At 48.5% G+C, this 24,456-nt stretch overlaps 1 protein-coding gene across 1 annotated transcript in view; it reads left to right on the forward strand.

The window, feature by feature from the left end:
- The window catches only part of RTN1 (reticulon 1), a 108,816-nt gene that overhangs the window by 936 nt on the left and 83,424 nt on the right, over positions 1–24,456 (forward strand).

Below are 24,456 nucleotides of genomic sequence, written 5' to 3' on the forward strand. Positions count from 1 at the left end.
AGTAGGTCCTGGTAGAAATATTAGGGGGAAAGTGGCTCTGTTTCCTTCTTGGTGACACTTGCCCACTTCCCTTCCCTCTACTGCCCATCTGGGAACCTAAATGAGCAAATAACCCAGCCCCTGGGAAGCTAGTGGGTCCCACCAAATTCCTCTTCCCTGGGAAGGAGATGTTTCCATTATGCAACCTGACAGCATTAAACTTGCGTTAAGTTGAGGGTCAGGGCTCGGGACGGGAATCAGTCTGTGTTATGCAATAGCTGCAGGAGCGTTAGGAACTGCGTTTTTGGGCTGAGTCCTTCCTAATCCCCCTCAGTCAATCAGCACAAAGAGTAGCTGGCCAGAAACATCCGAGCCTGCGTGGCTCCGTACATTATTCCACTGATACCCGTCTGCATGTTTTTTTTCAGGATTTGACGGTGCGTCTGTGCGCGCGCGTGCTCTCGCCATGGATGTTTCCCTGGTGCTTTTCTGTTTGCTTGCTGCCGCCGAGTTCAGTAGTACAATGGGATCTAACGCCCGTCGGCTGATGTGGGAAATGGTTTGCTGTTTTGTAGCTTTGGGCAGGCAGCAAATCTGCTGATGTGCCGCTCGTTCGCGGATCTGAGTGGTAGGTTGTGAAACGTGACTTTCTGCTGGAGAGGGAGGCAGATGGCTCGCGTCGTGAGGCTGCCCGCGGTGCAGGGCGTGTGTGCGTGAAGCAGGGCAGGACGGGGGTCCCTAGGTAGGGTCGCCTCGATGGCGTAACGATGTGAGAAAGGGGGAAGAGGTCTCAGGAGCTTTTGTAGTTCACTGATGGGTAAAAATATGGCCATGCTGAATCTCAGCACGCAGAACAAAGAGGGGTGGTCTCTTAACTAGTGTAAATGCCCATTAAGTTGAACGGCTGTGTTACTGCATACATGGAATGAAGGCTTCTGCAGGCTTAGCCTCACTGGTGGGTTCAGGTGTACAGAAGGCAGAACAGAAAGAATGAGAGAATAAAAGAAAGCAAGATGAGAAAGAAAAAAGGAAGAAAAACAGAGAAGAAAGAAAAGGAAAAAAAGGAAAGAAAGAAAACAATTTTCTGCTTTTGGAATCATCCGCAAAGGGACTTTAGATGTGTTTGTTTGCATGTGTCAACGGTGGCAAGGCAGAGATAAAGTGAGCAATACAGACCTTTTCTGATGTTTGATAGCAGACAGTCTGATCAGCAGCATCCTGAGCCTAGTACTATGTTAGAATCACAGAACAGAATGTTTTACATATTTTCCATTTTGTTTTACCTGTTTAATAGATAGCTGTTGTGTGTTTGAGTGCCTGCCCAGCCGTGCCAGCCGGAGCAGCATCCCGACCGGTGAAGCCCTGTGCACGCAGGCTCTATTTGTGGCTGCAGCACCTGCATTTCTGTTCCACTACCTACACAGCTCCAGCTGCCCTCTCCCTTCACCGGGGAAGTAAAGCGTTTCCCTGCTCTTTCTGTGGGACTAAATGTTCTCAAGTTGCTGAGTAAGAGGTCTGTCATACTGCTGAATATCTAAAACTGTCAAGTGTGTCAGAAAATTCCTTAATTTTTATGCTTAGAGAGTGCTCCTGCGTGCTGCGAAGCTGTAGGTATAGATCCAGCGAGGGATACCTGCCTGCAGCAAGTGCCATACACTTACAACTCTCCCTATATAATGGGGCACCTGGGGACACTTTGGACAAGGAACAAGGCATCCAAACAAGAGCAAACCGATCCGTCTGTTTTCCAGGTAGCTTCCTGACACGTCCTGTATCTTCTGTTACAGCTCTCAGACAAGTCCTTTCTGTGGGAAACACAGTTGTGCTCTTTGAGGCAAGAGCGGGCTCTGGAGACTGAGGTTCTCCCAGCATGAAAATAAATGATGGGAATTTACACACAACATGTACAGAAGTTTTCTTATACGACCTAAAAATTTGCAAACTTTCCCTGATCTGGGCTTTTGTTGTAAGTTTGAAAACCGGCCAGGGATTGTTGAAAGGTTCAGGAATATTTTCAAGCTGGCCTTGGGCCCGGCTTTGAGCCAAACTGGCTTCGTGTCAAAACCTTGCGAGTGGTTTCTGAATGATGAAAAGCAATGGATTTCACTGCCTGTTCTTCGGATCAACCCAAATGAGCAGTGGTTGGGATTGCAGAAAAAAAATCCCACAAGGAGTGGAAAGCTCAGAGATTTCTCAAACAAAGCCATGGTAGTAAGGAGCTAAAGATCCCACATCTGCTCCTCCTCCAGCAACATACATCGACTTCTGTAGCTTCTGGGCAGGGGCAAAGCAGAGTTCCTCTTGCTTTTATTCTTGGCCCCTAGGTTTTGCTGAAAACGTTTCACTCCCTCAGATTGCTCCTTCCCAAAGATGAATTTGGTTCAGGGTGAGAGGAGCTTGCAGGCAGCTCTTGCAAGGCCCAGCGACTGAAAGGCTGGTGAGCAGTTGCGTGTTGGGGAAGAGAGCCCCATGTCACCCAACACACCATCTGGTCGCAGATTGTGTTATTTGTTTTTATACATCAACAGTGATTAAAATTCCTTGAAAGGCATTATTTCCAAAAATATTACACAGGCTAGCAGGCATTTCCCAGAATAAATAAATGCGGTTTCCTTTAGAGGAATGGCAGAAGGTAAGAATGGGCTCTACTTCCATGGCACAGGTGTGTTTAGGGGGAAGAAAAGGGGAAAAGAGAGCAGGAGCTCATCCACATGGTGATTCCTGTGGTAGGATCTGGGAAGGTGCCCACGGCCTCGTGCTCTGGTGGATACCTGCCGGGTGACTTGCAGGAGTGGTCATGTGTCCCTTCATCCCTGTAGAAAAATACTTCTAAAAAACGTTTCTATCTCACAAGATTTGTAGGGCAGAATTTTGAAAATGTGTGCCAAGTACCCAGATGTCACCATGGATTGGGCCACCAAAACACCGTGCCAGCGAGGGCCTGCAGTGAGGTGCTCCTAGCACAAGCCTGTGTTCGTGCTGATATCTTTCACCTGTATGTCTCTGTTCCTCTCCAGTTACTGGAGAGAGTGAGCTACTGGTGGCTTTACTCCTCAGCATGAAAGAGGTTTTCAGGCAGCCTGAGAGCCCCCTTGTTCACCTGCGTGGAGAAGAGCAGGCATGAACGTGAGCGTCCTCACTTTTTGGGTTAGGCACCAACACTTTTCAGGGATGTCAGAGCACAACCAAATGCAGCATGGTACCGGGAACATCTGGCTCAGCTGCTCTTTGTGGCCTTCCCACCCCTTTCCAAGTATTGCGTTAGCAAGAGCTCCCTCTCCCTAAGCATCCATGGCAAAATACCATTCAAGGCCACGTGCGCTGTAAAGGCTGAAATCCCAAAGCTGTATTTTTTTTATTATTACTATTATTTTATTTTTAAAGTTGCTGTAGAAAGAGTTTTGATAGAGTGGATTCACTGACCTAAGCATACGCCACAGGGGAGTCTAAGCAGTTGTTCGTAAATACGTCTGCAACTGCCAGGCAGTCTTACTCAGATTTAGCCAACTGAGGCCAGGTTTAACCTCACCTTGGAAGAATATAGATCTACGCCAATTTTATTATTGACTTTTTAGTCCTTCCTGATGTAGAGAATTGAATTTGTTTTTTTTTACTCCGTTCCCTGGACTGGGCCCTCAAAACCTCTGAAATACTTCTGGAGTGAGGGTGATGGAGATCATTTGGTGGAGGCTCTCACTGGCGTTGTATGAGTGAGTGCAGATTTTGCAGAGGTGGGCAGAAACACAGTGGATTTCTTCCTGGACACTTCTGTTCCTGTAATTCTCATAAAGCTTGAGAGAGGGGCCGTTTTGTCACAGTTGTCTAGAAAAAAATCCTTTGGAAGTAACGTCTTTCATCACCACTTGGGTAAAGTAGGAGCAATGGCTCCTGTTGGGCTCCTCCAGCAAGAGCTCTGCCTTTGGGGGTGAAACATGCTCTTGAAGGAGCATAAAATCTGATTTAAAATCCCTGCAGCTATGTAGTTCTGAAATCCTTGCGGGTGAAAATGCAGCTGTCCTCGCCCTGTTCCCTGCAGGGATGCAGGTGACTTCGTCCCCCTTTGACTCCGCGCCGACGGATTTCATTCAGCCTTCGGGGCTGCAGATGGGTGGAGGAAGAGGATGAGGCGGATGAAAGAGAGAAGTAGCACCGGGGAGGGTGACTCACCTGCCGAATTCTGTTCTTTGTCACTCAGTAATGAAACGTTTTATTTATAGGCAAGGACAGAGGAGGAAGGTTGAGCAGCACTGTGGATGTTCCAGTTGGGTTTCGCGTGTTGCAGCATCTCCCGGGCTGCGTGATTCAGCGTGTCCCACTGGTGTAAGGCTCTGGGGAGGCACGTCTGCCTCCTTTTTGTCTGCAGCTCTGCTAAATGCCATTTCGTGCCACGTCTTACACCTCTGCACGTCGGGGATGGAGGGAAGAGCAGCGCCTGCCTTTGCTCTGCCTTTGTGACCGCCTTGTGCTGCCTCTGGCTCGGTCCTGGAAGGCTTTGGGCAAACCCCCACGTCTGCTTGTCCTGTTCCCACAGACTGTCCCACGAGGGGACACTGGCCCAACCGTGTGGCCTGGCCTGACCCCGCGATGCTCAGGACTGGTGTGTGCCTCTGCTTCAGGCCCTGATTATTTTGTGCGTGTGTGTTTTAACTCGAGGTTCCTGAAATAGCTAGGGAGTTGTGCTGGGGTTTCACATCATTAACAGGGAATGGAGGTTTTTAAATGGGGGACGGAGGAATTTGCCTTGCCTGCCCTCCCGAGTAGCCTGTACCTCCAAAATGGGCCAGGAACTCACTGAGCCGTTTTCATCCTCAGTGTGACATCTACGCCCTTCTGTCTGGTTTTCGTGTTGTGTTCTCTTGCTGCCAGATTGGAGATGCTTACAAAATTCTGGGGTTTCTTTGGTTTTGGTGTTGTTTTTCGAAAGAAAGCTGTCACTTGGCAAACAGCGAGTAATGAGGCGTTGTTTGTAATTAGTTTTCTAATTCAGGGGAAGTAAATCTATGTGCTGCGGTAGACTCAGCATGATTCAGCACCGAGGGACACATCCCACATTCTGTATTCGTGTTCCTGAAGACACGTCTGCTTTAAAGTCAGCCTGACCCTCTAAGAAACCCCATAGCTATGCCAGTGAGAAAATTTTTGGCACTCACTTGCAAAACCAGCCTTGAAATAGAGGGCACCATAGTCGCCTATTTCAGACCTCATTTCAATAAAGTTTTTAAGGTTTTTTATGAAACAGAAGCACATTCTTAACTGCTTAAAAAAATAGGATGGTCTTCAGCATATGCTTAAAGGTGAGCACGTGTTTTGCTGAATTTAGGGATAAATGATGTAAGAGATGTATCACGGATAAATCGGCTTTATTACCCATTAGGCCAGAGTGCTTCGGGTCACTTGTGTGTAACATGGCTGTGTCAGCACTTACCTAACTCATTACAGCGCTACGAAAATTAACATTTATAGAAGACACTGAAATTTGGGGATGGAAATCATTCTAACGTTGTTATTGTTCAATTTGATCTATTGTGTCTGTTCAGGTGAGACTAAAAATTGTTGGAAATGACTGCAGCCTTCATAAGCCTGTCTTATGAAGCGAGATGCTCGCCTGGGTACCGCCGAGGACGGCGCACAGGAGGCTGAAGGACGAGCTTTCTGTGCCGGGGCAGCTCTGCAGTTGTGTCAGCCCCAGGCTTTCCTGTGCCGCTCAGGTCCATTCGCTTTCGCAGCTGTGCTGAATTTAGGTACTGCAGCCGATTTGTTGTCGGGAGCTTGAAAGATGTTGGAGGGCTTGATAACCACAGCCATTAAAAAACAAATGTATGGGGCAGCCTTGTCAGGCTGGGAACCTTCCCACTGCCGGCCCCCAGTTTGTCTTGTCCTAGAGGGGATTTTCCATGCAAATAGTGGTCGGTGTCTTGGCTGCAAACGTGGGCACCCCTGGGTGAGTCCCGCAGCCACCTGCAGTGCCCTGGGTCCCAAATGCAGCCCAAGGAGGCTGCCCCCACCCCTTCAAAGCACCCTTCAAATGCCGAAGATATAAACCTGACCAATGCTCCCCACCTAAACAGCCTAAAAACCCTCGCCCTCGGCAGCCTCTGCAGCAGCTGTGTGCAGAGCAGGGCTGCGGGCAGCCTGAGCCGGTGGGGTTTGTGCTGATTTCCTTCTGCTCAGCCTTGCCTCTTGCGTGCTGCTCCCCAAAGCACTCGCAGGCACCGTTAAAGGAATCGATGGAGAGACTGCAATTACGGCTGGCAATCAACAAGGGAGCTTGACCATTTGCAAGCCCAATCCTCCAGCTTGGAGGTAGCAGGGCTGAAGGAAGGAGGATGTCTGCTCCACCAGAGACAGCATTTTGCATGCCGGGGAGGTGAGGAGTCCCTCACCCCATAAGGATCCCGACACACATGTGGCAGACCCGTGATGTACAGGGGGGGCCTGAATTTCAGTAAGTCTTAATTAGGTCTTCCCCTTCACGTCCTTAATTTCGAGGCAGAAGAGATGCACTCGCTGCTCGTGTGCGTGGGGAGTTTTGCAGTTCGGGGTATTTTCATTCCTGTTGACTTCAGCAACAAGGCGCAACGCAGCACGCTGGAAATTAGACGTGCACTTCAGCTGAACTGCTCTGCGTGCAGGTGTTGCTGTATGATATGCACTGCCATCATACCCGTTTGCAGACTTGCCGTAGTAAAAAGGGAGATGTGTTCTCCCACCCTTTACAGAACTTATAAAAATACGGATCCCAAATTTGCTCATCGTTTCCCAATTCTCTGCTTAGTGCTCAGCTCTGAGTGAGGTTGTGCTGTGTTTCTAAGTTTGCTGGTATTTTTATTTTTTGTCCTTTTATAACAAAGGTTCCTGTCTTTGGTAAACATCCCTGACCAAGTGGATGCTCTGAAGTGGGATAATGCTGTGCTCTAATAGCAGGAGAGTTTCCTTCGGTGCGGGGTTGACGCAAAGCTGAGGTCGGTTCCTCTCTTCTGCAGCATTTGCAGTTCTTTAAAAAGTCATAATGCAGCATTCACATCACTGCTGTTTCCTGTGTGCTCTAGCAAAACTACTGTTATGGTTGAATATAGAAATGATTTCTCAGGACTTCCTCGTTATCTTGAATGCCTGTGCCCATGTAATCTGTGATTCTCAGACTAATTAATTCATAGGAAAGGTGCTGAGCCTGCAGGAGAAGCTCCAAGAAGATGTGTGAGAGTCGGGAGAAATCCCAGAGGAGTCAAGCTCCTCTGAAGACATTGTTTGTGAAAGAAAATAGGCTTCTGGAGCCTCCGTGCAGTAGCTGTTTATCATTTTCACTAGTCAGAGGCCATTATATCAACATTTCTGGTAAGTGGCATCTCAGTTACAGGCCAGGTAGGATTTTTACATCGCTGAACAATTTGGAGTAGATCTTTTGTAGGTGCTACCTAATTCACTACTTAAAGTTTTATGTGTGTTTAATGTGGGTATGGAGCATGCAGGACTGAGAAGTCAAGCAAGCAAATCATTGTTTGCATGCACAAATGTGGAGTCACCAAGTGAAAACTGGGTTATTTTTACATGGGTGAAGTAGGAATGTGCCTTGAAAATGCATACTGCTCTCTGCTAATGCCAGGAGAAAAGGACTGGAATTCCTGAAATTTAATTTTTTTGATAAATTCACCACCAAGCAAGAAATCTTCACACAAGAGATACATGGATCAAAATAATATTAAAAAAAATAGCAAAATCTTAGAGGTCAGTGTATATATTTTCAAATTCTCCCCAAATCACTTAGTATGTTTTATACAATATGGCTTCCAGCAGCATTCAGAAATGTACCATGTCCACATTTGGTTTTATAGCAGGTCGTTTATTCCAAATACATCTAAATTATATTTTAAAAGGATTAATTCTGGCCTGTAGAATTCTCTATTCTACTTCAGAATTGCAATGTCATGCACATTTTTATTTTTTTTTCCTGCCTTAAAAAATAGCACTGCAGATTATGGAGGATCATTTGATTAGCTATCACTGTAAAAGCCGGTTGCCATTTTGAGATTTATTATTTTTTTTCTTCAAAGTCTTTCTGACATTAGCCTTTATAATTCAATTGCTGTGTTGTAGAAGTTCAGGTCAGAGCTAAGGAGACAGGCTTGGGGATTTACGCTGTGTAAAGTATATGCAATCTGCTTTCACTTTGAACATGGTAAACAGACCATGTATAATCCCTGGAATATTTAGTAGATCTGCCAGGCCATGAAGATGGCATTTGTAATATTCGTCTAGCTACATGCATTGTTACATGGTTGTCCAGCCCTGTGCCATCCAAACTCTATTCAAAAGCAACCTGAGGAGGGGGGGGGCTGAACAAAGCGTAAGAAAATACCATTTCCCAGGAGGACGTTCTGGAGTTTGCACTCCTTTTGCCTCCCTTCTTTCTCAGCTGTTGCTTTTTAACGAATCGTTCTTCTAACCTACTTTAAAGCGAGCATCCAGCATGCTGGATGTTTTGCAGATGAATCATACTGTGCAATGCACTTATGCATATCTGCTGCGCAAGTACATTGTCAGCTTGTATTTGATAACCTACCAGCAAACAAGGGTGGTGTTTTTTTTCTGGAAGCTTGGGGTACTAGCGTCGCTCTCCAAACAAGGAGAATGCAACCACTGTTAATAAATCAAGCCGGGTCTGAGGATGTTTCACCACTTTCACTGCCTCCTTGATTAGCGTTATCCTCAGAGGTATAAATTAAAGAGGAAAATGTATAATCTGGGAAGCTTTCCAGCATCATCTTTGAAAATGTGAGCTCAATGCTTTGCCGAGGTTTCTTTGGTGGAGGAATGCTAATAGCAATGCTGAAGCTGTGCTCTGATTGCACCCTAAAGAGTAGGAAGACGCACAGAATAGCTTCCTTTCTTTTTCCTTTGTCATCAAGATAATTTCTAATGCTGTCTGCACAGGATGAATCTCGAACTGTTTCTCCACAGTTCTGTGAACTGGTCCCAGAAGTACCGTTTCGGTCTCTCCTTTTCTACTACTTGTTCTCTTATTCTGACAGCCGCATAAAATATGTTACGTGTTTTCCCATCTCAGCCTGCAGATAATTGCTTTCAGCTGCGAGCAGCGAGTGGCCACGGTCCCTTTGCTACATTGGTCAGAGCCTGGGCTTCAGCAACAAGGTTTTCAGGAATTTTTTCTGACTTTGCTGTGATCTTCTGTGGTCTGTTCCTACGAGGTGTCATCACAGCTGGGTGGTAACTCACGATGCCTCCCTGCCCGCCGAGGGAAGAGAAGCGTGCTGCAGAATGTGCTGATCTGCAAAAAAATATTTCACAGGGAGGGTTTGATTCTAGCAAAGTTCCAGCTGTTCTGAGTGGGCAGAAAAGGGATTTTTCAGCATATCAGCAACGGCTTGGAAATGGAAATGGAAGTGCCACTTCTTCCAGCACTTTCTTAGCAGTCGGTTTTCCCCTTCCCCTCCCCGTATCCCACTTGGTATTTACTGGAGCTAGCAGCTTAGCAGGACTGGAGTACTTGGAGCTTTGCTTTGTAACATCTGTGTTTCTATTTGCTTTCCCTCTGCCAGCTCTCTGCCAACATCATCCTTTGCTTTCCAAGAGATGGTGAAAAGCACAGACTGGAAGACTGAGCTAGTGTTCCTCCGCTTGTGGCCGGGGGAGGCGTGAGGAAGAGGACACCGTTACTGGTATTTTGCCGGTGGAACAGCTGATGCATGATGGAGTGAAGGGTCTTACAAACAGCCCCCAGCAGCTACATCTGAAGAAGATGTGGGTCTGCTGAGGGCCAGGGAGTGCCAGGCTGCTCCAAAGGGGTCTTGGCTTCATCATCAGTGACTCAGGTTGTGGGGCCTTTCAGGTTGAGGCTCCAGAAAGTCATTCCACTCCCCTGAAAAATGTAGGGCAGCTATTTTTACTTAGGTGCATGAAGGTAGGGATTTTTTTTTTCTGCCTGTTTTTCACTCTTAAATTCTTCTTCAGGATTCTTAGTTACATTTTGCAAAGGCATTCACCCTTCCAGCTGAACAACATAGAGAGAATCCTGTAAGTACTATGCATTATTTACTGCCTCTACTGACATTAGTAAATTTGCTGAAGCAACGTATTTCAACAGTTCGAAATGTTTTTCCTGTGGAGCTTTCTCTTCCACAGAAAGGTTTGCTCTTTCCCCTTCATTTGAGATGAAAAGAAAATTGAAAATAATATGAATTTTTCCCACAGGACAGAATTTCTTTTGCAGTAGCTCCGCTTCTAGTTAATGTCAGGAAAAACACAAACAACCACAGTCAGCGTGCTTAATTTCAACCCCACATTTATGATTTATTCTTTGCCATTGCTGTCTGAAAAGCAGCAACACCAGCACACCTTACTCTCGGCTTGAAAATACCCATTGCTTCGAGAGCAAGTGCAATAGCAAGTGGGATTTGTTAGGAGCTATTTAGTGGACATAGCAGGAGCGTGCCCTTGGTTGTCTGTCCCTGGTGGCAATGAACTTGCCTCCTGGCCCAGCCCATCTAATGGCTGCTGAGCTATAATACCAAGCAGATTCTTCTGTATTTGACAAATGACTTTGCCACCAGAGTGGTATGGAAGGCATGAAGCCACCAGCATTCGCTGCCCCAGAAGCTGCACAGCATCCTCAGATTCAAATAATTATACAGGATTCCCTCCCTTACCTGCTTAAACCATGACTTACATATCAGTGCCAAGCAAGGGAAGGAAAACCAACGAAGACAGAAAATCGGACTCTTTCTTCTCAAACTCTATACAAAGAGAATTTCTTTTTTAAAAGCCCCCTCTTCTCACTTTGTGTAGCAGGAAAGCAGTGCAGGCTCCTCCATGAGTGGGAAGAGAAATCTTTAGGTGCCGTCAGGTTCCTTTCCCAACCCCACAGGAGCTGCAGAAACAAACGCTTCCTCAGCCTTGCTGGGCTGTGTGTTTTAACCAGCATTTTATGGAAAACAAAACAAAACAGGCTGTTCCCAAAGTTTTCAACCAATTCCAGTCCCATTTAGCTGGTTGGTGGTAACTGCTAGGTTACCCCAGAATGCCTGCGAATTGTCTGCTCCTGCCAGCACTCAGCACAAGGTGCCCTGTACGTTTATGGCCTTTGGAAATGGAAAAGTTAGGTGTGGGCAAGATCCATGTTGCCTGCAGTGCTGCTTGCCCAGGTTTGTGGTCACCTCTGTTCTTCTGTGCCACATCCAGTTTCTGAGAAGATGTGTTAGAGGGGCTGGTTTCTGACCTTGCCGGGCAGAAAGCTAAAAGGGAAGGGGGTTTTTGCTCCTGGTGCTTGGGGTGAGCAGCCAGAAGAAACGGGCTAGGCTAAAAGTCAGTGTAGGCACAAGGACAGAATTGTATAAATCGAACAGGAGGGTTCAAGGGAGGAGAGGAAGTGAAGGCAGAGAGAAAAATGAATAGCAGGAGGAAGGAATCCAAACTATTTTCAAAAGAAACTTGAGGTTTATGGGGGGAAATGGGAAATGTGATGCTTGCAGCAGTAGGGGTTAAGCTTAGAAACTCAGCAGGTGCCTTCTGGTCTGCTTCTCCCACATTCAGGAGCTCTGGAAACTTCCTAGCAACCCCCACACCCCCACACCCCTTCGTTTACTTGGAGCTATTAATGTAATTCATCTTAAAAAAGCTTTTGAATTAATTTTACTTTTTCAGTTACTTCTTTTACTCAACCCAAAGGGCTTTAGATCCCCATTCTCCAAGGCAGGGAGCACTTCGTACAGCCTTTGGCCGTGGAAGTACCACCCAGAGGGGTGCCATGTTGCAGCGAGCAGGACCTGGCTTCTCAGCAGGCCTAGCCAAATTCCTAAACACAGAACCGTAGAATCAAGGAATTACAGGATGGTTTGGGTTGGAAGGGACCTGACAGCCCCCTGCCAAGGGCACGACCCCTTCCCCCAGCCCAGGCTGCCCCCAGCCCCATCCAGCCTGGCCTTGGGCACTGCCAGGGATGGGGCAGCCACAGCTCCTCGGGGCAGCCTGCGCCAGGGCCTCACTGCCCTGAGAGTGAAGAATTTCTTTGAATGGGAAGCCATTAGAAAGGACTGGGGCTGTTGAGGGTCACAAGCCAAATGCTTGCAGTGTAGGCTGCAAGTTTGTGCTGTTTTGCTGTTGCTAAATGGCAGGTGCCCCACTAAGGGACGGCAATGGGGGTTTCGTGGGCAGAATGCAGCAAATGGCCTGGGGAGGAGTCGGGGTCCTGTCTGCAGCACAGCGCTTCAGGAGCGACGTAAGCAAGTGAAAAAAGGCCAGAGGAGAGCAACCAGGTGATCAAGTGTCTGGGAAGCGTGTCCTAGGAAGGTAGATTGAAAGAACTGCTCTTTTTTAAGCTAAAGCAGAGAAGTACATGGAAGTGGATGAAAGCCCAAGCAAAGAGCTGGAGTTAACCCCATCTCCAGGTCCACAGTGAACAGGAATGGATGTGGCTTCAGCTGCAGCACACAAAAAATGGGATTCACCGTTTGGACAAAGCTTCAGGAGAGCGTAGGCTTGCAGGAGAGAGAAGCACTGAAAGGGGCTGCTGGGGGGTGGCTGCGTCCCTGTGGCTGGAGGGCTGTGTGGGCCACGCAGAGGGACATCACTGCCAGGTGAGGCAGGAAGCTGTGCTGCTGCCTGCACCAGCGATGGAGCTAGGTGATGCCTTTCAGGCCTTTCTGGACTTATTTTTCCAGGAATCTCTAAGCTGGGGTGAGAGATGGCAGCAGGAAATAAACAGTAATTCCTCCTTTTCTTGTCTTTGGTCCCTGTGCCGGTCAAACCAGCAGCTTGTGTTGTTACCCCTTGAAAGTGCACACTAAACGTGAGTGTCAGAAAGCTCGGAATGGCTGCTATTTTTGTGTTTCAGTGCCTTTTGATGTTATTTTTTTTTTCCCTATAAAAATAGCCTAGTGTTTGTTTTGCAGGAAAGCCCTGCTTTCCTTGGGGGGTGAATTGACTCCCGCAGACAAAGCTAAACATAGCATTCAGTGGCTCAGGTTGGGTACACAGAGCAATCTTCAGCTGGAAATAGTAATAACAAAGGTTTTTAATAAACGCAGGTTTGACAGGAAGAAATGACAGAAGGTGAAACATGCAGTGATAGTTGGAGATTAGCAGCACAGAGCCTGCGTCCAAGGAAGTAGGAGTGGGTAAAGGATACAGCACATACTAATTTGATCTAATTAGTATCGTTAAAAACATTAAGGTAAATGGAAAATGGAAAGAGTACATCACTGATTTATAAATGTGGGCTTTGAAGACAAGACTGGTAGTTTACTTCAATAAGACCCCGATTGTTTTATGATGGGATTTCAGTGAAACGTAAAACCCAGCACTACGCAGAAAATTGCTGGCCGTGATGGAGAAGGTGGAGAGCAATGCCGGCATGGCACGCCGGCTGCTGCCTGAAGAGCAGACAGCTTATTGAAAGGAAATGCTCAGGAAGCACAGGAGCTGCTGGTAGGGCTCCATGGCCAGTCTTGGGCCCTGTCTCATTAAATGTCTGGCACCAAAAGGCTGAGCAACCCAAGGGAGTATGGCAGGAGTCGGGGTGAGAGGTGGCTGGAGCATCTGATAGTGGGAGCTCGCTGAACCAGGCAGTTGTGGGTGAGGGAAATGCACCCCAACACCCTGCGAGGATGAAATCAGCAGCACTCGTTGAGGTGTAGCCGTTTGAGAGAGGTGCAGGGCTGCTGCAGCTTCTGCTTCGGCCTCAGCAGCACCGTCACTCCTTGCCAGGCTGTCCCTGCGCTCGGGGTGCGCTGGAGGCTCTGCTGCCCTCTGACAAAATGGGGAAAGCAATAAGAGTAACATCAGGGAGAAAGAATTGAAGTGAAATGCTGAAAATTTGGCAGTTGGTTTCAGCGTTTTTCTAAAAATCCCCAACATTTCCTTGGAAGCTATTTTAATTTGACAAAAACGTAAAAAGGTCCAGGTTTACTGTTTTGACTTTTCCCAGCCAATTCTTCCAGTGAAAGTTATCCAGCCCTTTCTAAGGATGAGGGAAAAATAAATAAAAGTTGTTTTGAGAAAAGTGGCACCTCTTCCCAGCAGTGTTAGTATCAGCGAGCAAACAACATTTCCTTGCACTGACTCATCCACCAAACCTGGAAGCGATTCCATTTATATTTGGGCTCTGGCCTGACCATGAATATTTGAAAGGTGAGCCTTGGTGCTTCGTTGTACCCCCTTGTAGGAGTCCCATGATTATTTGATGAGGATCCTTGACTGGAAGAATGAACAAACACTTCTTTTATACATAATTGATTGGGCCATTTTTGGCGCTTGTTTTCTCGTGGTGCTGATACATGCATATTTGTCATCAGCCTTGGCAAACCCTTCTTTGCTAAAAATCACTTCTCAAGCATTGACGGAAAACGAGGTATGGATTTAGCTAATATAAAATCATTTAAATGTGTGTAATATCCACTGCAAAATGCTTATATCATCCGCTCTGTACCAAAATTGAGAAAGTAAGACTAAGATACACTGGTGAGTTACGTTTGGGTGGCAGCTTTGTGCGTGTCTAGCTGTGAAGGTTTCATGAGGTGAAGTCAAAATCAGCTTCTGGAAAGACCGAGGGCTTGCTGAGCTCTGCTGTAGGTTGGAGTTTGGGGGTTTTCACATTTCTTGTGTGTTTAGGCTTCTCCATGGCACTAGGACAGCTGTAATTCTCTCCTCCCTGGAAGCAAGAGTGGGTGCTGGGGCACTAATTCAGCTGCTCCAGCGCCACAGCCCCTGCTGGTCCTGGGTCCTGCCTTGCCTGCAGGACTCATGGGGAAGTACAAGGTCCACAAAAGGTCACTTGGACCTTGTCACACGAACAGACTGCTAGTTTTGCCATTTGTGGTTCACTGCTTGTTGCAACAGTTGTTCGCCGAGAGTTTGTTCATTAAATTGGGGGAAAAAAGCCGGTCTTTCCTGAAGATCTTATCAAAGTGTTCAGTTACAACCAAGTTCAGAAGAGCCTTCCCTGAAGGATGTTTTCAATGAATTTAAAGATCTGCTTCATGAATATGAAGCGTGACACATGTGATCTTCCTTTTGTTCAGCAGTGAAGGCTGCTGCTGATGTAAAACAGAGTCAGGGTGCTGCCTGGATTGAGAAATAATCTCCATTTTTCACGTTGTAAAGGCCGCTCCAGCTGCAGCAGTCCAAGACACCTGACCTTCTTGATCCCTGAGGTTGGAGACTCTTTTTGTCTAGTACAAATATGCCACTTTATCTGCTTTGTTTGGATACTGACTCCATGGGTACAACACGCTTATCTTCCACCACAGCAGAGATTCCACCAATTGTTAGTGATTTTTTTCCAATGCAAGTACATTTTGTAAATTCATCTTGGTGGCATGGATATTTGCAGAATCCCTTGGTCTGCGTCTTGCTTTAAATTATTAACAAGCTGCCCTTCCAAACGCCGCTGCCAAACCAGCCACAACCCCTTGAGCCACAAGCTTCACAAAAGGCAAATTCTTTCCCAAAACACAATACTCGTTTTTGAATAGATCCACTCGCTGACCAAGGAACAAGATACTGAGTGAAAAAAGAATGGGAAAGAAATAACAGGCTTGGAAATCTGAAGCTGGGCATTGATAGACAAGAGGGGATCGTGGCAGTCCTCTGAGCACGCAGACAGCACGCATTGGGGAAAAAAAAGGGAGAATGTTTAGGAGAACATCTGGAAGGAGTGGTGCCAGATGGCTGTTGACATTTCGATAGGACTGGTAGTTTTTTCATGGAGTATGAAGACCCAATTTTCATGTTTGTCAATATTTACAGATCCCAGTCTTTATGTAAGGAGGAGAATAAAGTCTCAAATAGCACTCTGAGCATGCTTAAAATAAGCCTGATATTCTGCGCTTTGCTGACTCAACCTAAATGGCCTGAGATGTTGAAGTGCTGGGAACGCCTAACTCCTTTTCCAGTTGGTGGCATCCGAGAATGCTACACCCCTGCTACAGAAAGGCTTTTAGTTCGAGGAGCAAACTCCAGGCACCCGTGATTAGAAAATTTCAGCTTATGTTCCTGCCACAGCGAAATCTGGTAGGAAAGGGGATGAAAGTTGGCCTGTGCTGAGCATTTCATCATTAAGTGATTGCAACTGCAAATATACACTTTTCCCCATCAACTGCTGAGATAAGCCCAAGCCAAAATCCATTTTTTATATAGCTCCCTAGATTTCTGTTATATGGCTTTGGGGTAACGCATCCATTTTGTATAACATTGAAAAGCTACAATTAGCAATGAATGTGTTTTCTGCCTAACGTTTGGGTTTTCTTTTGCAAATCCATAGTTTTCAACTTTTTCAACTGCTTGTAGGCGTGCCATTGAGTCAGTGTTGAGCAGCGGGGATTTCTGCATCTCATTGTATGCAAGATTGAGGACTTCTGATCAGTTTGAAATTTAAATGTTGGGGTCTGAGGAGGACTGACGGTTAATGTTGTTATCCCATAGGGCAAAAATATGATCTCTGAAGAGTTTGCAGAAGTTCTTCTGCCATCTTCCACCTCCTTTCCCTGAGGTTGCTCCTGAGGATGCTGCAGCTGAGGCATCGCCGGGTGACGCTCCCAGCCCAACCTAGGTGGAGTCACCCAGGGAGGTGGTGGCGTCACCGTCCCGGGGAGTGTTCAAGGAGAGGCTGGACGTGGTGCTTAGGGACATGGGTTAGTGGTGACATTGGTGGTAGGGGGGTGGTTGGACCAGATGATCCTGGATGGCTTTTCCAACCTTAGTGGTTCTGTGCTGCCGTGGTTCAGGCCCCCCAGGTGCAATGATACCTGCTGACAGCCATGTGTGGCAGGGAGCTGGGGATGTGGCATGGTCTGCTGTCCTCTTCAAGCCCTGAGCCACCCTCCTCATCACACGTGTGGTCCTGCCCTGTGCTGTGTCCCTAAGTTTATTAGGGACATTTTCTTTTACTCCTCATGTGCCCTGATTTTATTAGGGGCTTTCTTAGGATCTCTCTGGATTTTATTCATTTAAAACCCATTCAAATTTTGTTAGCATAGCCTGAATAATGCATCTCTTGCTCAAACATATGTGCATACGTTGCAAACACATGGTGCAATTGTTTTGTCAGAGGGAAGGGGAAAGGCTCGGGGAAAGGCTGGTGGCGAGCCGAGCTGGCGCTGGCAGCGCGGGCGGTATTAGCAAGAGCAGAGCCAGCGAGTCGAGAGGAGAGATTGTGACCTCTGGTCAGCCACGAGTGGGTAGAGGGGAAAAACTGAGCAGCCCGGGCTGGCCTTGAAATAACCTGCTTTGAGCAGGGGTTGGGCTGGAGACCTCCATGCGTCCCTTCCAGCCTGAGTTTTTCTGTGATTCTGTGACTTTTAAGACCCTGTTATATCCTTTTTTTTTCTCTGCTGTGCTACTATCCAGTATTCCTGACCACTTCCACCTGCTTTTCCCTTATAAATATAAGGTGCTTAGGTCTATTTTAAAAGCTGGCTGCCAGCACTTACAGCTTTTCTGCACTAACCAAGGCCTTGAGTTGCTTGTGAAGCTCAGCTGGGTGCCTTGTTGCTCTGCTGAGTGTGTCCCTTCTCTCTTTCTGGTACACAGATTGAATTAATGAATTATAAATATTTTTGCAGGTCAGCCCAAGATAAGGAATTTTGAGTTTCCTCGACAAAAAAATACAAGCCAAAAGTTGTTTTTATTAAATCCCAGGCGTTCAGTTTTCTCCCCCCAGTTCTGTTTCACTTCACTTTGGAAAATTTTTACTCTTTTTATGAAAAGTCAGCTTTGGCAAAAGGCACTGTTTGAACATAAACAAATGACAGCACGGTTTGCCACGACCACAGTGCAGTAAATGTGGACCTTTTTAACAAGGCCTTTTCTCTTAGCTAGAATTACTGGCTGAATTTGGCAGAAACTTCCAAATGCTGGCATCAGTCAAGTCTGAGCTTTTCCCCAAGTGAGCCGTCGAACCCCCAAATCTCACCCGTCTTCAATTCTGGCAGTGAGACCCATATCCCAGATTTGTCCTACAAACTCAATTTTTTAGCAGGGTAAAGCAGAAATTTGCACTGGAGACACTGCCACTGCTTTCAGGGAGGAGCAAGATGATACAAGGAGTCTTTATTCTTGTCCTTCATAGGGTTGAAAAGCTGGAGTGAAGCTAAGGAAAAAGGTGCAGTGAGTTTTCTGGGGGCCAGTTTGACCAGGGGACTGAAACTGGGGCAGCTGCCCATTGTCCAAAGTGCTAACAACTTCTGCATGTCTTTGAATTTCAGGTTTGTGCCGTCTTTCTCACTCTTTTCTCCTTCCTCCAAGCTAACTAGCAGTTGCCTCTCGGGGCTGGAGCTCTTCGCCAGCAGCATTTTGCACGGATGGGTGGTGATAATGGAACAAGGGTGAGGTAGTGGCAAAAGCGCTGCTGTTTTCTCACGTGCTGTGCTATTGGCTCGTGGATGCAAAACTCAATTAACACCCGAGAAAGCTTGATTTCTCCAGGGGAAAAGGTGTCTGGCCGTGCATCCGCCCTCTCCGAAGGTTCCTCCAGTTGCACAGCAGTTTGCACCAAGTCCTCGGGGCTGCCGTGTCGCTCCTGCTGCGGGCTGGCTTGTTCGTTTGGTGGTTTAATTTCCATGAGCAATGTGTGATTCTCCTGCCGCGGCGGGGATGCGCGTGGTGCAGGAGACATAAGCAGGATTTCCGGGTACAAAAACAAATGAGAAAGTGGAAACAGATTCTCCTGAGACAAGGGCATTGGAGACCAGTAGCAGGCAGCACACTAGGGCTCAGCTGTCTGTCTGTCCGTCCTGCAGAGGTGTCAGTGCGGCCCCATGAGCCCAACTCGTTACTCTGCCTGCACAGAATTAGCCTCTGAGCAGGACTGAGGCGCTGAGGCTTGGTGCTGCGCTGCGGTGAGGATGCAGCGTGTCCTTGGGCAGTGCAGACGCGTGCCCCGAGGACAACCAGGACGTTTCCACCATCTGCTTTGCAATTGGGGAGTGCGTCTGAGAAGGCAGCCGGCCTCCAGCTTGGTCTGCAGAAGGTTTGGAGATTAAGAGGAGGCTCATCAGGAGGTCCCGTTACAGGGGACTGCATGGGAGGTTGTAGGTCGAGCAGGGAGAACTTGTAGGACAGAGGGATGAAGGTATGTCAGGAACCACTACGGCACTTCGCTCCTGGTTCGTAGAAGCTGCGAGGTGTGCAGCCCTGCTCTGTAACATTTCATTCAGGAGTTCAGTTTTCCAGAAGTCAAGCCGTGCTCCCGAGCCGTAATCTCCTGAGTAACCTAATGCAGCCTGCCCCAAGCATAATCCGCTGTGCCACTCAGCTGCACAAAACAGATCGTTTTCCAGTGGCAGAAACTCTGGGAACCCTTAAATTGGGTGGAGTGGAAGAAAACATATATTTGAATTCTGAGCAAAATATGAAGCCTATTGTTAAGCCCCAAACATGTTTTGAAAGGGGGGTTAAATAAAGCAGAAGCAGTTGCCACAGATATTTACAGCCTCCTTTTGCGCGGGGCTGCATCTCTGGATGTTGCCTTGGAAAAATCTCTGCTGGAACTCCTCCAGGAAGACCAAGAAATTCATCACCTCTCTGCCGCCCCAGCACGGGCAGCGCCTCGCTGGAAGGACGGAGAGTGACTTGGGGTGCGGACCCAGCCCCTTGGCCATGATTTTGACTTTTCCCTACTACTTTCCTACCTTGATTTTTCCTAGAGGATATTTGGCAATTGCCTGGAATGCTCTTGGTGTCCCCCCTTTCTGTTTCCTTTGGCTTGCAGGCGTGGAAGCCTGCGTGCACAATACGCTGAGTACTTTTAGTAATTTCACACTGTTCCTGAGTTGCTCTGTCTCCTGACCTGTCACGGCAGCAGATTAAGCCAGGGTTGACCTTTCTCTAGTCTGCAAATTGAGAAATCTGTCTGATATATCTCGTAGTTATGAAACTCGGATTATTCCAGCAAGGATAAAATCTGAAGGCCAGCCATCAGCTGCTGTGGCTGAGCTCGGCACCGCCTGGGAACAGGAATACGTTTTCCCCTGCTGTAAAATTAGCTGGGTGCATCGTGGGGAGTGTTCACCCTCTCTTTTAAATGCTGTGCTTAAAGCCAGGAGGTTCGTTGTTTATGTTCTTATGGGGAAGGTAAAGCCCCTGGCGCTGTGCTCTGTTGCTGTAGGAGTTAATACCTGGTGTGGTATCCGGGCCATTTCCAAGGAGATGTGATGTTTGCAGGTCATCCCTAGCACCCGAGCTCGTCCTACTTGCAAGCAACCTTGCAATTCCGCTTCTGCTGGGGACTGTCACCTCATCAGGCTGCTTTTCTCCTCCCTTTCTCTCCTGGGCATCAGCTGGAGGCCCCTTCACACGCTGCTGTAACTCCCTAGGCACAAGGTGACAGTCGCAGGGTCCCCGGTCGGTGCCTTGCCACCGGCTGGCAGAGCCGTGGTGTCAGACAGCCTCCGCCAGCCCAGCACACCCGGACCCTTCTGACACCTTCTGAGCTGCCTCCCTCTTCGCTCTTCCCCATCTGTCCCCTGGGGAAAAGCACGGGGAGCGTGGTTATCTGCTGTGACGGGCAGGGTCATGCAGAGGAGAGCTCCTCCCGCAAAGCAGGTGGGACAGAGGGAGCGGGCAGGGTGCTCTCAGATGTGCTCCGGCGGTGAGGGGAGGGCACGTGTGCCAGGAAAGGAGAGGAAAGGAAAGGTAACCACCATCCACAGGCCTGAATGAACTGGTAAAGCTCCCACACAGGAGATCTGGGAGCTCAGGGACATAACGCTATGTTTCATGTTCACTGCTCTGTCTACTGAAGGGCAAGAAAACCCACCCAGATCACCCCATACAATACTACTTGCCCCATGGCAGTGGCTGCAGCTGAAGGCACATGCTGTAAGACGTAGGAGTAAGATGTCAGGGTCACCTCTGCAGCAGAAGGCATGGCTCGTGTGGCCTCCCAGACCCGCCGGGGCAGGCACCTGCTCTAAGGAACCTGCTTTGGCAGGGGGGTTGGATCTGATGATCTTTCGAGGTCCCTTCCAACCCCTTCGATTCTGTGATTCTGTGACTTCCAAAATAGTTGTCTGGATGTGCAAGGTAAATTAGGAAAAATAAATGGCCCTTGAGACCTGAGGGCAAGTTTTAGAAACATGCCTGCTGCTTTCTTTGATCTGTTTGAAAGAGGAGTCGGCTATTTCTGTGTTTGGAAATAATCTGGGGAAGGTGTCTCGTCCAGAAGATATGGAGCTGTGCGAGGGGGCTCATGCTGGATGCTGAATACGGGGGGAAAACCCCACTGCAGCAGGCAGAGCTTGGAGAAGGGCGATTTTCCTGCCCCCCTCCCCTGCTCCTGATCGAACACAGAGCCGGCGAGGATCCCAGGTTGGTACCTGGATGTGCCTTGTAGCATGCACAGCGTCACTGCCTCAGCAGCCACCACAGGCATCAAAAGCCATCCCTGTAAATGCAGCAAGGGGATGTTTTCCCTGCCCGTAATGGGGAAGGCTCCTGGAGGTGTTTGAAAAAACACACTCTTTGCCATAACTTTTGTGTTGATGTTTTCCACAACATGTTTCATGTTGCTTGCTCCCAGAAGCCCAAATCTCCAGTTATTTGCTGCTCAGAACATGGAAGTGCTTTGATCTAGGGCTGTTGAGAGCACACAGCGCGGGGCTGGGAGAGGAAGGGGAGTTAGAAGTCCCTGGGGTAAGGGGGACAGGCTTCCCAGGTTAGTTTCCATGTCATCAAATTGCAACTTTTTTGTGTTTAGAAGGAAAAAAAAAGAAGGCTTTGACACAATAAAACTGAAAGTCCAGCCTGGAATGGCTTCTTCTGTTTGCTGTGCTCTTAGGTGCTCACCTCCATCCCTGCTAGACTATGAACAGCAGGAAACCAGCACGCGAGGGGCACTACATGTCCTCAGGAGCCACATCTGGTGCCTGTTGGGAAGGGCTCGCAAGAAACAGTGGGGTCCAGGGCTGCTGCTCTCCTCGTGGATGAGCCAGGTCCCCCTGCGGAGCCTGGATGTAGGCGTCGGTGCCAGCTCTGTGGCTGAGCCTGCAGTGCTGGCCACTAACATTTGTCCTCTGTGCACCCTCCTGTAACATTAATGGGAAGCTGCTCTTAAGGAAATGTCTCGAATACCTTTTTAAAGGGAAACAATGTTAGATGGACTGCTTTTCCTGCCTTTCAGCACAAAGGGGTGTAGATAGGAAGGGATGTGTCCCCACAGGCTTCTAGTCCTGATGACTTTAAAAGATGCCCATTGTAGAGTTTGCACAGAGAAGGGGTTTTGTATGAGAAAAGGACCCCGTCAAGCCCCAAATCAGAGAAGCTGATCATGAAGCAAGGGGAGGGATTTTTTCCCTATTGTTTTTAGTTGAAGTGTATTTCTCAGCAGCAGTTCTGCCAGATCCTCTGCTGCTTGCAACGAGCTGCACTGCCGTAATAAAAAAAAAAAGAGATGGGTGGAAATAAGTCTAAGGCTTTTGTTCTGCTTTGGCACGCGTTGTGCCTTTTGACCACCATTCCTGGTGCGATGGGAGCTTCGTCGCAGCTTTACGGTGCTGGCACTGCTCCCCTCCTCTGTGCACTTCATCAACCCTACGCCTTTGCAGGTGGCAGACCCTGCCTGCTGACTGCGTGCAGGCTGAGGGATACCAGAAATACCTGAAATATGTAGATAGCAGCTCCTCTGCGGAGCACGTACCAGATAGCAGGCACATTGCTCAACCTCCCAGGGACAAACACCCTCATGTGCCCTCCCAGGGAGCGGAGGGGAAGGCTGGATGCAAATCTGCTGCAAATCAGCCCAGGTCTGGGAGGGTGAGATATTTCCTGAGATGTTCAGAGCAGTGGCAGGCAGGAGCACGGGGGTTTTGGGGCTGCCTGTGCCGCACAGAGCACTTCTGCTGCCAGGAAGGCATCCTACACACGCAGCAGTGTGGGGAAGCTCAGCCTCCGTGTACCTGTCAGCAGGGATCAGCCTCCTCTGCCTCGACGAGACGCGGGGACGGCCTCCGTGTCTGCAGCTCGTGCAGTATTTATGCGGCGGGTCTGGCGAACAGCATGGTTTTTGCTCTTCGTAGGTGGGAGTGCCCCTCAGCCTGCCCAGCCTCGTCCCTCCAGAGAGCTCTGCAGCTGAGAGATTGTCGAGCGTCGTTTCCACAGCCCTGTGCATGTGAAGTAGGTTGCAGAGAGCTCACACACAAACAACTGCCGGGTTGGGAACAGGCAGGTTGGCAGTGCTGCGGGTTGATAAAACCTTGGGGGCAAAGAGAGAGAGAGATGTCAGCTGAAGGTGTTTGACACCCAGGGAGAAGGGATCCACAGCGACCAGCAGGAGCCCTTCCCCAGCACAAGGTGAAGACCTGAGAAAGGAGAAAAGTGTGGTGATGAGGACAGAACTGTCCCTGCTGCAGGGAGGAGGAGGAGGAGGAAGAAATCCCCATCCCCGAGGACTCCCCTGCAATGTGGTGGGGGGATGTGCCCAGAAGGTCCCTTGTCGCCAACGCGGCGTGCCTCTTGCTCTGCCCCTTCGCTGTGCCGCACCGAAACCTCGGTTCCCTGCTAACGCTCAGCGCCAGGCTGCTTTCTGCGTTGGCGTCAGCAGGAAATTAATCCCTGCCCCGTGCCAGGAGTGGGTGTGTGGGAGAGCCCCTGCCTTCGCTCGCTGGGCAGGGACCAAGCTGCTAATTAGGAGCCCAGGCTCAGGCTGTCAGGGCCACCCCAAAGGGGATTTGGAGACGTGCCTTGTGTTAATCCCGTTGCTGTTGAAACCAGTGGAGGCACCCGAGTTTAACACAGGAGCCCTGTCTGTATCTTAATCTTGGAGCTTAACCTCAGCGCTGCTTCTCCACCTCTCCCAAGATTTCCTTCCCTGCTGCTCCGGCATCTCTCGGGCTGCACCACAGCCCATTAAAGCCAGCTCTTCATCTGGGGGGTAGCTCCTGACATTGTCTGGTGGTGAGCAAAGGGACCCAAAGAGCCCGTGCCCGTCCAAATGGTGCCTTCATCTAACAGGGAGTGCAATGAAGCATGCTGGATTTTCACTCCAGTTTCTTGCTGTTCACCCAGGGAAAGGAGCAACCATGGGCCACAAATCGGTTGAGTGCTTGTGCATTTTCCTGTGGTCTTCTTTTTTTGCAGCCCAGTTGCACACGACAGCTGTAATACAGATAATGTTGCTGCAATAACAAATTGTTGGCATGTTTTGGGTTCAAAACCTTGCTGGTAGTGACTCCCTCTGGCAGAGGGAAGAGCCCCTCGTCAGCAGCACACGAAGAAATGATGATGAATTTCTCTCCAGCGAGCAGAGCCCTCCGAACCAGAACCCTCATGCAATTATGTGAGGGTGTTTTTTTTTGACTCCAGATCCTAAGAAACTGTCTCTTGAATAGTATGTTTCTTGCTGGTTCATTCGTCTGTGAATTTCCCTGGCAGGTAGCGTATAAATAGCTCTGAGGCACAAGCGATTCACGAGTTCTTTTCAGAATGCAGCATTGAGTCATTTCAAAGCCTCCTACTGTAGCTCTTTTAAAG

The sequence above is a fragment of the Anser cygnoides genome, chromosome 5 (assembly GCF_040182565.1).
Source record: "Anser cygnoides isolate HZ-2024a breed goose chromosome 5, Taihu_goose_T2T_genome, whole genome shotgun sequence".
Lineage (NCBI taxonomy): Eukaryota > Metazoa > Chordata > Aves > Anseriformes > Anatidae > Anser > Anser cygnoides.